The sequence below is a fragment of the Anomalospiza imberbis genome, chromosome 22 (assembly GCF_031753505.1).
Source record: "Anomalospiza imberbis isolate Cuckoo-Finch-1a 21T00152 chromosome 22, ASM3175350v1, whole genome shotgun sequence".
Taxonomy (NCBI): Eukaryota; Metazoa; Chordata; class Aves; order Passeriformes; family Viduidae; genus Anomalospiza; species Anomalospiza imberbis.
Genome location: NC_089702.1, coordinates 2393829 through 2405960, shown reverse-complemented (window position 1 = coordinate 2405960; position 12132 = coordinate 2393829). Strand labels below are relative to the sequence as shown.

At 45.8% G+C, this 12132-nt stretch overlaps 1 gene segment (V, D, J or C); it reads right to left on the bottom strand.

Annotated features, from left to right (window-relative positions):
• The window catches only part of LOC137486668 (T-cell receptor alpha chain constant-like), a 172853-nt gene that overhangs the window by 83588 nt on the left and 77133 nt on the right, over positions 1-12132 (bottom strand).

Below are 12132 nucleotides of genomic sequence, written 5' to 3'. Positions count from 1 at the left end.
TCGTAGACTGCTGAAGTGACCTTTTAGCTGGGAATTACCCTGGCCAGCCCAGGGTGAATTGCATCCAGAGATCCTCTAGCATGGACCCAGTTTAGATGCCAGTGTCTCTCTTTGCCTCTGCATGGCTGTTGCTCAGGGATTCCCCCAGGTTAGCAAGGTCATAGAAGTAAAGGTACTCTGTGTGAGTTTGTAGCTGCTCCATCTGCTGCCTTTGCTGCCTCACACAGGAGGTGGTGTCTGTCCTAGTTTGAAAGACACTTGTCAGACAAGGAAGCCAGGAACCTTCCTTGGAATGGAGGATATGACCCCCTTCCCTCCAAACTATTATAACTTTGAAATAAAGGGGCTTTTAGGCAAAGATATGGGAAAGGAATAACAGTTCCTTACCAGTATGTGTATGTATAACAAGGCAAACAAACAAACAAACAGCATCAGCACCAAACACAACCAGACACCCAGTCCCAGCCTCTCTCGGCCGCAGGCTCATTCCCCTTTGGTGCAGTTCCGGTCACAGCCAGCAGGGGCGCTGCTGGCTCATGGCTGAGCAGGGCAGGTGCGATGATTCCCCCGGGGCTGCAGGGGGCGCTGTGGCGCGGCTCAGCCGCCTCTCTGCATGTTGGTAATGGTGGCAGAGACAGAGGAGGGGCTCCTTTGACAAACCCCCAGGGCTGGCGATCCTGGTGCCCCTCTGGATAGTGAAACCATCTATAGCAGGAACCTTGGAGCAGCAGGCTGGAAAGGCAGAGGTGAGCACAGGCAGGGTGCTAAACCAAGTGTAGGAGAAACTCTGAAGCAGTGGCAGGAGCCACAGGTGTCTCCACAGACAGGGGGTGTTAAGTGATAGTGTTGCAAAAATCCCTGAAGCACTGGCAGAAAACAGCAGGGCTGGGAGGGGGATTGCTTCTTTGCAGAGCTCACTGGCAGTGGCTGCTCCTGAAGTTAGCACAGGGCGTGTCCCAGCATTCTCCTGCCTCCTGGTTCCTGGCACAGTGTGCGCTGGCTCGGGGCTCCCAAGTGACAAAGGAGCAGAGAAGCAAGCTGGCATGCCCTACTCACAGAGCCAAAGGAAAAGAAAAGAAAGAAAAACAGGCAAAAACCACAGGGCAACAGTGTCTCCAGTCAGACGCCCTTGTCCTGTGGCTCCTGAGCTGAGCAGCCCCACCAGATGGAAGCAGCAGCCTCTGTCTCCAACCCTCACAGGATGCCCCTCACCCATCGTGAAAATCCCCAAGCTAGGGGAGGCAAGGACCATTCCAGATTCAAAACAAAAACAAAACCATGAATAGGGAGTAGGGGATAGGGAATTGAAGCCATTCCCAAGACAGAAATATGGCTAGAAAACATGAGAGAATTGGGAAGAAATAGGCGAGGCTTTCATGGGATAAATGGGACATCCGTGGGCTCTGGTCCTCATGGGGTGCTAGAAGTGTGTCAGGTGTCTGATGGCAGGACAGCACAGCTGAGCACATAATGAAGGATTTTTCTGGAGTGTTCACAAGAAATTTGCTGACACAAGTGGCTGGTGAGCTGGACCTCTATGTGCCAGTGAAGGTGGATGTGAGGTGGTTGGGGCAGCCTTGGCTGCAGTGACCATGCACTGCTTGAGCTCAGGATCCAGGGAGAAGAGAGCAATGCAAAAACAGGACTGGAGCCCTGAGCTTCAGGCGAGCAGAATCTGGGGTCTTCTGGGAGGAATTCCATGGGTTATGCTCCTGGACACATGAGGGGTCTAGGAGAACTGCTCATTCTCAGAGATTAGCTCCTGGAACCTCAAGAATGGTTTCTCTTGACAAAGCAATAAGTCAAGCATTGTGTCAAAAGTCCAAAATGATGAACAAAGGGCTCCTGAGTAAACTCATAAGTGGTGTGAGAAACAACTGCTCACTTTAAATTTTTTAAAAGGTTTATTAAACCTTAACAAAATTACAACAAAAGGACTAAATAAGGAAAAAACGGGCCTGGGAGCCCCCCTCGTGGCTGCCTACCACATGGCTCGTCTTCAAGGCTGATACTTCGCCTTTTATACCCTGGAGAGGAGTTGTATCAGCCAACCCTGGCCCCTTCTAAAGTCTGTCAGTCAACTCTTCTCTGCTGTTTATTGGTGGAGACTGCTTTCCTGCAACTTGATGGGAGGCTCAGGCGTTGTCATGCTGTACCCTTGCTATTCTGTTCCCACCTGCCCCATACAAGGGGCACATGTTCACACCTTCTTTCTACCTGTTCTAGACAACCCAGGCTGTCCAGTGGCAACAATACAGAGGGGGAGAAAAGGGAGAAATGGGGAGAACAGAGGACATCTAAACAACAAACCACAATAACATAACTATACATCAATAAAGCTTCTCTTAGTATTCACACAATATTCATCCCTTAATTGTGAGAGCAAATCATCTCATTATCCATCTATAACATTGGTAAATATAAAACAACCACAGGTGAATCAGTCCCTCTTCTGGTATCTATAGCTAAGACATTTCTAGTGGGAAGTGCCATTTCTGGTTTCCAGGTATTGTTCTTCATCCGCATCTTCTTCTGGCCATTGTTGGATCTGAAATTAAAAGGAACTTTGTTCTTCTCTTTGCTCTCAGAATAAGAGAAAAACATAATGCTGAGCTAAAATGGAAACATATAAATATAGAAGGTTCCTGCCCACTTGTTCAACTGGATCTGGCAATCAAATGTCAAAAATGACCTTTTTGCGAGAGCCAAGATCTCAGGTTGAATGTTGAAGAAATTGATCTTGGAAAAATAGGTTTTTCTGCTGTTTGAGTAATTCTGGGAATCAAATTGGTGCATGTGCACAGAGTTGTCTGGGGAAAAACAGATGAGGTAGGGCCAGCATATTTCCCCCTTCAAGACAAGGGAGGGACTCAGTTTGTGTGTGGTGGTTCCGTTGTTTTGAATCACTGTGGTATGTAGTTCACACTGTGCTACACAGTTCTACAAAAACATCTGCGGGATTTTTAATGCCGGTGATATCTCCTCTTTCATGTCTTTGAAGAGCTCCCTTTTGTTTTCCTGTCCCTCTACACTGGTGTACTTCTGAACATGTAATATTGCTTCAGAGGATTCTCTACACAAAAAATAACATTATCATCCTTGCTTTTTTTGGCAGAGTGGACAGTTAGTATTAATCTCAATAAAATATTGCTCTGACAGTTTGGAAAGAAATATTGTTGTTAGAAGTGTCTGACAGAAAGTTTCTGATTACTGGTTTGTTTTTAACAAACAACAAGAGAGTTAGGGTTAAGTATTTTACACTTTTCAGGGGAGAAACTATCAGGCTTATAAATTTTCAAGTTATTTTCAACCTATATTTTCAAAGTCTTCTAGACCTTCAAGTATTTCTCTCCTCAAAGCCTATTTCCATGCCAAAGAAAAAATCAATCCAAGTTTAAACATTGTTTAGAAATGTTTTGATTCAGCTGATGGAGCTTTAATTGGCTCTGTTTGTTGTTGTTATAGTTGACTGTGAAAAACGGCAATCACTTGTTTTAAAATTTTAAAAGTTTAATAGTAATAAAATGGTTATAAAAGTAGAGTAATATGAATTTGGACAATCAGAGTTCAGACAATAAAGGACAATAAAAACCAAAGAAATACGGACTGTCCAGGTGCCTTCCTAAAGCAATGTAGTCCAGAAAGCACCCACGCTAACAAAGGATTAATCCTTAAAAGCAGAGACTGTTGCATATTCATATATCTCATACATGATACATAAATTCTTTTCAAATAAAGGGTGTTCTTTGGTTATTGTCAACTTCTTCCCCTTAATCCTGGTGGCTCCTTAAAGACAGAGAGGAGGTGGAAGGATGTTTGTCTTTTCTGATAAGGAGGCAGTAACTCTTAGGTGTCTTGTTGCTGTTATCCCTGTGTGAAGAATTTCTTGATGGTCTCATCCTTTTCTTGAGTTAGTTAAAAAAATATCTTACATTACATTGTTTCTATTATAACATTATATTATAACCTAAAACAATATCTACCATACTACTTAAAAAGGATTAATAGAGTACTACAAAATAACCTTCCAACATTACACGTATAGTAATCAATTTAATATTTGCAAAGAGCAAATCATTTAATATGCATTTTTCACATTGACTGAAGTTGGCTTTTGATTTGATTTTATCTTAATCATTTTAATTAATGGTAGCCTGGAATTGTGGAGCATTTTCTGAATTCTCAGATGCAGTTCTAAGACACAAAAAGCAAATAGCATGATTTCATCCTGTTTTGCTGTTGTTCTTCCCAAGGACAGAGGTGTGCTTCTCATTTTTAACCTCTGGTTTTACAGCAGTGCTGCTATTTCCCATTGGTAACACGGGCGTGTTCATCTGCTGTTCCCTTGAGTGCGTCAAATTGTTTTCTCTTCCTTGATGCTTGAGGCCTGCAGGAAAGCTGTGGAATGTGCTGATGTGATGCTTCCAATCTGTTGAATCTTTGGCATTGTCACTGAAACTATGGAAAAAACAAAAACCCTCCAACAACATATTTAGTGTTAGAGAATCAAGGCATTACTTTATTCTAGCCAGGATGTTGTTCTGGCCATGATGTTCAGCAGAAATCCTTTCATCCACACATGGAGCAGGTGTGCAGAGAGGATCATTCCAAGACACATGAATTGTACTAGATTTTTCAGATACTTATACAGCCAAAACCCAGAGAAAATCATTGGTTCAATGCTCATTGGTCCCAAGATATGTAGTTCTTTGCATTTGGTTTCCTATTGGATATGAATTTCTTGGTCTCCAGTGCTAATTTGGTCCTCATGCCTTGGTTAATTCCTTGTCTCCTTTCCCTGAGCAGGTGTCTCCGATTATGCCAGGGCTGATATTTGGAGTTCATGGTTCATGAATGGTCATTGATGGTCATTATCTCTTCTGTATCTTCTGTGCTGCTCCCACTCTGTTGAGATGTTCAGCTCATCTGGCCTCACCTGGTGGAACAATGCCCTGAAAAGAAACTTCAATTCCCTTCCCCTGGGGCAAAGACGAAGAAACATGACTGAAGTTTTAAAATAAAAAAATTTCAACTTGGTATATTTCCCAACAGCATGACAAAGACAAAAAACTGTAAACACTTTGTTATAAACAGCTTCTTTTTTGCATATAACTTTTTTGCATGTACCTTCTTGTTGTGTCAAAGTGTTAGCCTTTGGCTGTTTTGCTTTAGACAGTGTTAAAAGGTCTGACACCATCTCTCTTTGTAGCACTCTTTCTACAAGAGTCCTGAATGCTTTATTCACCTCAGGCTTCAGCCTTCAGGAATTTCATTTCCCACAGACCAAGGGGAGAGGATGGGCCACACAGTATCTACTCCTGAAAGAAACTAGTGACTGAGCTGTTTTCTTGTCCATAAGAATGGATTTTGTCCAAAAGGTTCCCGGGAAGTCAGTGCTGAGATCACAACTAAATGAAGAATGCACAGCATCCACCTTCTTCTCGCCCACCAAGACCCTTTGTCTCACCGTAGAACGCTGTAAACCTGGCTAGGTGAGACTCACACTTCCCAAAGCTGTGCTGAGTGTCCATGAGGAAGGAGGGCTGGGATGTGCTCCAGGTGCCAGAGGAGAGATTGCCCTGATGTGCACAGTGAAGACCAGGATGGTGCAGGTAACGTCAAGTGATGGTGGAGCAGATATTGACCCTACAGCCCAAGGAGTTCCCCACACAGAAGCAACTGGATATGTCCGGAGCAGGTCCGGGACTCCATGCAGAGCTCATGTTGGAGCCAGTTTCTGACAGGAACTGTGGTCTCATGGAAGAAGTAGCCCATGTCATAGCACCTTTTCTGAGAGAACCTGCAGGGATCCACACTGAAGCAGTCTATTCCGCAAGGACTGCACAGTGAACTTCTGACACACACTGGAGGAGTTTGTGAAGAACTGCAGTCAATGCCAAGAACCAAAGTTGAAAATTTCCTGGAGAAATGTCTCCTCTGGACTCCACACTCTGGAGAAGGGCATGAGAAGGAAGAAATGGCAGAGAAAATGGGTTATGAACTGATGGTTGTATTCCCCTTTCCTGTACAATGATTGGGTAGGGTAGAGGTATTTAGATGTGTAATTTTTTTTCTCATTATCCTACTCTAATTTGATTTCCCAAAAATTAAATTCATTTCTCCAAGTCCAGGTGTTTGTCCATGGTGACACTCCTGCGACCTGTCCTTATCTCAACCCACAAGCCTTAAATTGCATTATTTTACTCCTGTCTAATTGAGGAGTATGGGCACTGAGACAGCAGCTTGCTGAGCCCCTGGAGGAAAACCAAAGTCAACTCACCACACCTCAACTCCTTCTTCCTGGTCGGGAGCTCTGTAGCATCCACCTTGTAGAACAATTTCATCCCTGCTGATCTGGCTTACCACAACAGCCTGGCTGCATCCACCACAGCACTCTGGAAGCTACAGCAACACATCTCCATCATCCCATGGCTCTGCAGCTAAGGCAGAGAGGAGAAATGAGGCTGTGCTGGACAGGAACCCAGGCAATGTGCACTAAACCTGCACTTCCCCAAACAGCCTCTGCAGTTCCCAGGACGGATCCTCCAGCACCATAAATGGTACCAGCCCTGACAGCACCCCTCCCTGCAGTACCATTTAGTGCCACCAAGCCAGAGGGATGTTTCCTGCACCTGCCATTGTCTGAGAAGGGCCCCGGGGAGCAGCTGCTAGAAGGAAATGCTGGGAGATCTGTCTTGCCCATCTGTTGGTTTTTGGTTCACTCTGCTGCAGAGCGGCTCCAGGGTGGTTCTCCTCCACAGTAATACGTTGCTGCATCCCCTTGCTCTGCTGCCAGGATCTGCAGTGTGAAGTTGTTCTTGGAGTTCTCCTGTCGTCCCTTAAAGCGATCTTGGAAATCTTTTCCACAGGCAGAACTGCCCATGCAAATCCATTCCATGCCCCGTGGGCCCTGACGGTACCAGTACATCTTGTAGGTGCTCATAACATCTCCCTTCATGCTGCACTCAAAGGTGACTTCATTTCCCTGTTGCATGGTCATTTCCCTGGGCTGCTGCTCCAACGCCAACTGGCCAGTGACTGCTGCGGAGAGCAAGAACAAGCCACAGTCACTCCAAGATTCAGCAAAGGTCAGGGAAATGCTGGTGGGGCTTTGGAATGGCACTGGAGAAGTGGGAGGACAAAATCCTGCTCTGAAGCCAGCTGACAAAGATGGGCAGAGCTGGTGGCAGCTTGCAAGGCTCAGAAGGAAGGAGACACCACATTTCCCTCCCTCCTTTTCCCTGTCACACAGGAAGCTTTTCCTGATTTCCCTCAAAGAAGCTGGAAGGATTCACACCCAGGAGCAGTGTCCAGTGCCAGGGCAAAGCGCTGGGCTCTGAGAACTGAGTGCAGCAGGGAGGTGCCCTGCGTGTGCCCAGGCTGCAGAGGAGGCAGCTGGGATGGAGGGGCCGAGCTCAGAGCCGCAAGAGGAGCAGGGCTGCTCTCCCCGTGCTGCACAGGCATGGCTGGGCAGCTGGAGCCGGGGCACAGGTCCGGCTGCAGGCGCTCAGCACAGCTCCCCAGAGCCCTGCAGAGCCCAGGGCCACGCTCAGCTCCTGGGGCCATCAGCCCTTGCCTTCACTTACCTACAATGGGCAAGAAGCTCACGTACAGGGCACTCCACATGGCCAGGCCTGCTCTGTGTGGACTCTCTCCACCTTCTCTCTGCCTGCACAGCAGCTCTGCCCACACCTGCCCTGCCTGGGCCTCTGACACTGCTCCCAGGCCCAGTCCCTGCTGGTCCCTCCTTCTGTCTCTGACACCAGTGAGGGGGAGAGGTGGGGCAGGAGGAGCAGAACTTGAAGCTCTTGGTGGCCTCCTGGGTGTCTCTCACACTGAGTGGACCCCATCTTTCTGTTAAGCCCTCTCCATACTCACACTCTGTGTGATCCTGTGGAAGAGCCTCAGGCTTGCTTTGGAGTGGGTCAGTGGGAACACTAAATTGGGGAATACCATTCCTAAACCCCAACAGCCTTATTTGGCATCCAGTGTGGGCATGAAGGCTTGAGATAAAAGCAGATCTGCCCAGAGTGGGCTGGAGACAAATCTGATCTCAGCATTAGTCGTTCCAGGTGTGGAGGCCCTGGTGCCAAGGCTGCTTGGGCTGTTCCTGTGGCTGTGGTACCCAACCCTGTGTGTGCTCCTATCTGTGCTCCCCATGCTGATATTGTGCGGGGCTGTGGGCACTGACAAGGGGATTGGGAGAGGACAGAAACTCTTGGCCTCTGGAGCTGAACCCTGTCAAGTGTTAGAGAAAGATATTGTCCCAAGGATGATCTAGCAGTGCTCCCAAGGAGGTGGCACCCCATGGCCAGAGACTCTATTTGTCATCAAAACAAAACTGTGCGTGCACAATGCCTGTTAGAGGTGCCCATGTAATGAAGGCTGGGGTGCCTCTACTCTGTTTCCCTGCAGGTTATGTTTCAATACAGGTCACCAAAGAGAAAGTGCCCTGATGGTGGGAGGCTTTGGCATAGCCAGGAATCAACTAAGGCCCTCCCTACAGAAATCCAGGAATTGACATCTATTTTCAAAGCTGTGCTTTGGGAGGACAGACATTCCCAGGAGCTCTGCACTGCATAATCTTGAATAGTTTTATAGGGGAAGATCAGGTTCCCAATACTTCACTTCTGACCATATCTGTTGACTGAAATATAAGGGAAAGAGAGAAAGAGGACTTGCCTTACAGTCAGGTAATTAACCATCCTCCTAACAAGTTTCTGTGATGGACATACCCATTTCAGCTCTTCCTTGAATATCTGAGTTGTTCCACACATATTTAAATGGATGAATTGCTTATGGGAGGTTTTCAGAAAGGCATTAATGATGATGTCTTGAATGCACCCTCACGTAGTTCTCCTTCCTGCACCCAATCAAGGCACACATCACTCACTGCATCCTGAAAAAGATCTGTATATAAACAAGTCTGTAGATGAATTAGCCTGCACATTGTAGTGCTCACTTGGATGAGCCACTTGGGCTTCCTCTTGTCGTTTTCTACATACGACTTTTCATTACCAGTGTTCCCCCCTCCTTCAGTATTTCCTGACATTTGGAAAAGAGAAATGCTTATCACAGAATTCAGCAAAACCACATTTTCTCACCTGTGAATCTGAGGCAAAATCTGACAGAAAGCACCATTCTGATCACAAGTCTGGAATGGGGACTTCCTGAGATATTTAGCCTGATCTCTACAGCATGCCAGCAGGAAGCCCAAGTGTAAGACTCCTGAAGTATTTCAGATTGAGACTCCTAAGGAGTTTTGAAAGCAGTGCTGCAAGTGCTTCCCGTATTTTACTCCATTTCTTCTGTTACAAATAACTTCCAACTCAAACCCTGCTTTACTTTGAAATTTCAAACGAAGCTTCTCTGAATCTCACCTTAGTTTTTCAGCTCTTTCAGCTTCCTGATCCTGGGCTTTCCAATGCCTCTGTATCACTTTGCAAGAGTTTCCAACTGCATCTGCTGGCAAGGGCAGAATGCAAAAGAAGAGCAAAGAAGTTTAATTTGTGGCATGTGCAGGCACAACACTTCTTGTAGGGTTTGGGTGGTTTCTTTCGTTGGCTGTTTTTTGCTTTTTATCTTCTGTTTGAGCTATTTGCTGGATTTCAATAATTTGAAAGTGTTGTGAGAACAATAAACACTTTGGCCAGAAGGTAGCAGGAGAGATCAGGGTAAGAAGTTCAGTTTACATCAACAGATCTAACTTTACCAGGAACTTTTTAGTATTTCGGGACACAAAAGAGGCCGGTTAGATTATACCCAGCAGACGCAGTAATGTGATTATTGCATTGTGCTTTTAATGCTGTAAAAGACAGCGGAAGGGTTCAGTGGCACAGAAAGCTATTTGCTATTGCCCATTGTCATGGAGTTCTTCATAATGCTTTCCCATGTAGCCTCTTGGAGAGAGGTTTATTCTTTCAGGATGCTTTTAATGTTCTCTGCCACAGGAGAGAGCTCTCACCATTTTGACTTGCTCAGCAGGACCGATGTCAGATACCACACTCTTGTGTGTGAGACTCACCAAAGAGAAGGAAAAATAAATGTGCTAGAGGTAAAAATTTTCCTCAAATTGCTTTAAAAGTTTTATTGAAGTTCATGTTGTGGGTGGTCATGTCACAGAAACTTTAAGAAGAATAAAACTCTCCAACAGCATTTTTTAATGTTAGAGATCAAGGAATTACTTTATTCTGGGCAATATGGACAACAGAAATCATTTTATCCACACATTGCATGGGTCGTGCAGAAAATATCCTTCCATCATACAAGGTTTTCAGTAGAGTTTTCTTGTTCTTATACAGTCAAAATCCAGAGAAATACATTGGTTGAATGTTCTTTGGTCACAACTTCCACAATTTGTAGTATTTGGTCTCCCATTGACCCCTTCAGCTTCCATATTATTTTAATTATCATTCTTTGTTCTCCTCTTGATCTTGTCCCAGACCAGGTGTCTCTGACCATGCCAGCGCTGATGTTTGGAGTTGATGTTCATTAATGCTCATTATCTTTTGTGTATCTTCTGTGCTGCTCCCAGTCTGCTGAGATGCGAATCTCCTCAGGCCTGGAGTGCTGGAACAGTCCTTTGAAAAGAAACTTCAGTTCCTTTCCCCCTGGGAAAAGGTGAACAAAAGCCCTGACTAAAGGTATATAAAGAAATCTTAAACTTCTTCTCATTTCCCACATTATGAGAAAGGCGTCACAGAAATGCAGAAGGATTGAGGTTGGAGGGGACCTCTGGAGGTGACTGGGTCTCCCCTGCTCTAGCAGGACTGTCTGGAGCTGTTTGCCAAGGACCATGTCCAGGGGGCTTTTGGATGTCTCCAGGGACAGGGGCTCAACCCATGGAGATTTTCAAAGGCTGTCTGAGCACAATCAAATAGGGACACAAATTAATCTGTAGGAGAATAGGATAGTACTGTCAAAATGTATTGTAGCAAAGGGTTCTGTTTATAATCATCCTCCAATCTTTTGCTATCCTGCGATCCCTTCCAGGACAATATTGTATTTTCAGATGTCAGGAAAATGCCACATATAAAGGAGTTTCTTTTAACTGTAGAGGCTATTTTAATGTGGAGCACAGTTTCTCTACAAAACTCTCCTCAGCTGATACCAGGTGGCAGAGCTGCAGATTCTGTCCCCTTATGTGGAATTAACCACACTGGGACAATCCTACTATTGGACTGGAAACACTTCTATTCTCCTGTTGTGTTGAGCTGCATGTTCTACATTGTCAATGCAAAAGTGAAAAGCCAGGGCTTAGTGGGGACAATCTGGGACCCTGTCATGAAATGAGGGCTTTAGGGCAATGAAACACTCACTGCCAGAGGTGTCAGCAAAAGCAGGTTTAACCCAGACTGGCCAAAGTGTGGCACTGGCCAACAGCTCACTGTAGAGCTTTCCTACATGGATGAATCAGGGAGAGGAACATCAAATTGGAATTAGTTTGGAAAGATTGATGTGGAGACAGGGGGAAAGAAAGGGGTAGAACTATAAAAAGCAGTCCCTCCCATTGTGTCATGAGGTGCAGAAAGGACTCTGCTGCTTTGTAAACTCCTTGTAGAGGAGATGTGGATGGATCCAATCCTAGTCCCAGACTTCATCATGACTTTATGACTGAGGGATTATAACAGCACTTAATCACTGAGCTTTCCCTCCTGTCCATCTGATTCCTCGGTTGTGTTTGAGGGAGTATTCTCAAAATATAAATCTGCCTGAAGGACTGGGAAAAGGTGGGGATGGCTTGAGGAAAAGGTTCTGGGTGTCATTGTAAAATCAGCATAACAATGCTGATGAACGGCTCCCCCTGATTGACGTTATGGTGTTAGAATGCAGGAAATGAGCGATTCACTGGATTTGGATTTGCCATGCAAATTTCACAGAGCCTCTGCAAGGGCTGAGGCTCTTCTCTGGCTGTCTGCAGGGCCTGAGGGTGTGAGCTGAGCAGGCTCAATGCAGCAGCCCTTGCTGTGTCCTGTGCAGAGGCTCTCTTGAAGGCAGCAGAAACTCAGGCAGGGGGAGCAAAGCCTTCTTTCCCCTTCAGGATGTGGTTAACTTGTGTTGTCAAAAGCAGGGGAGGGTTAATGCTGCCTGGTGTGACTGAGTCAGAAATGGTGACCACAGCATCCTGCCTGT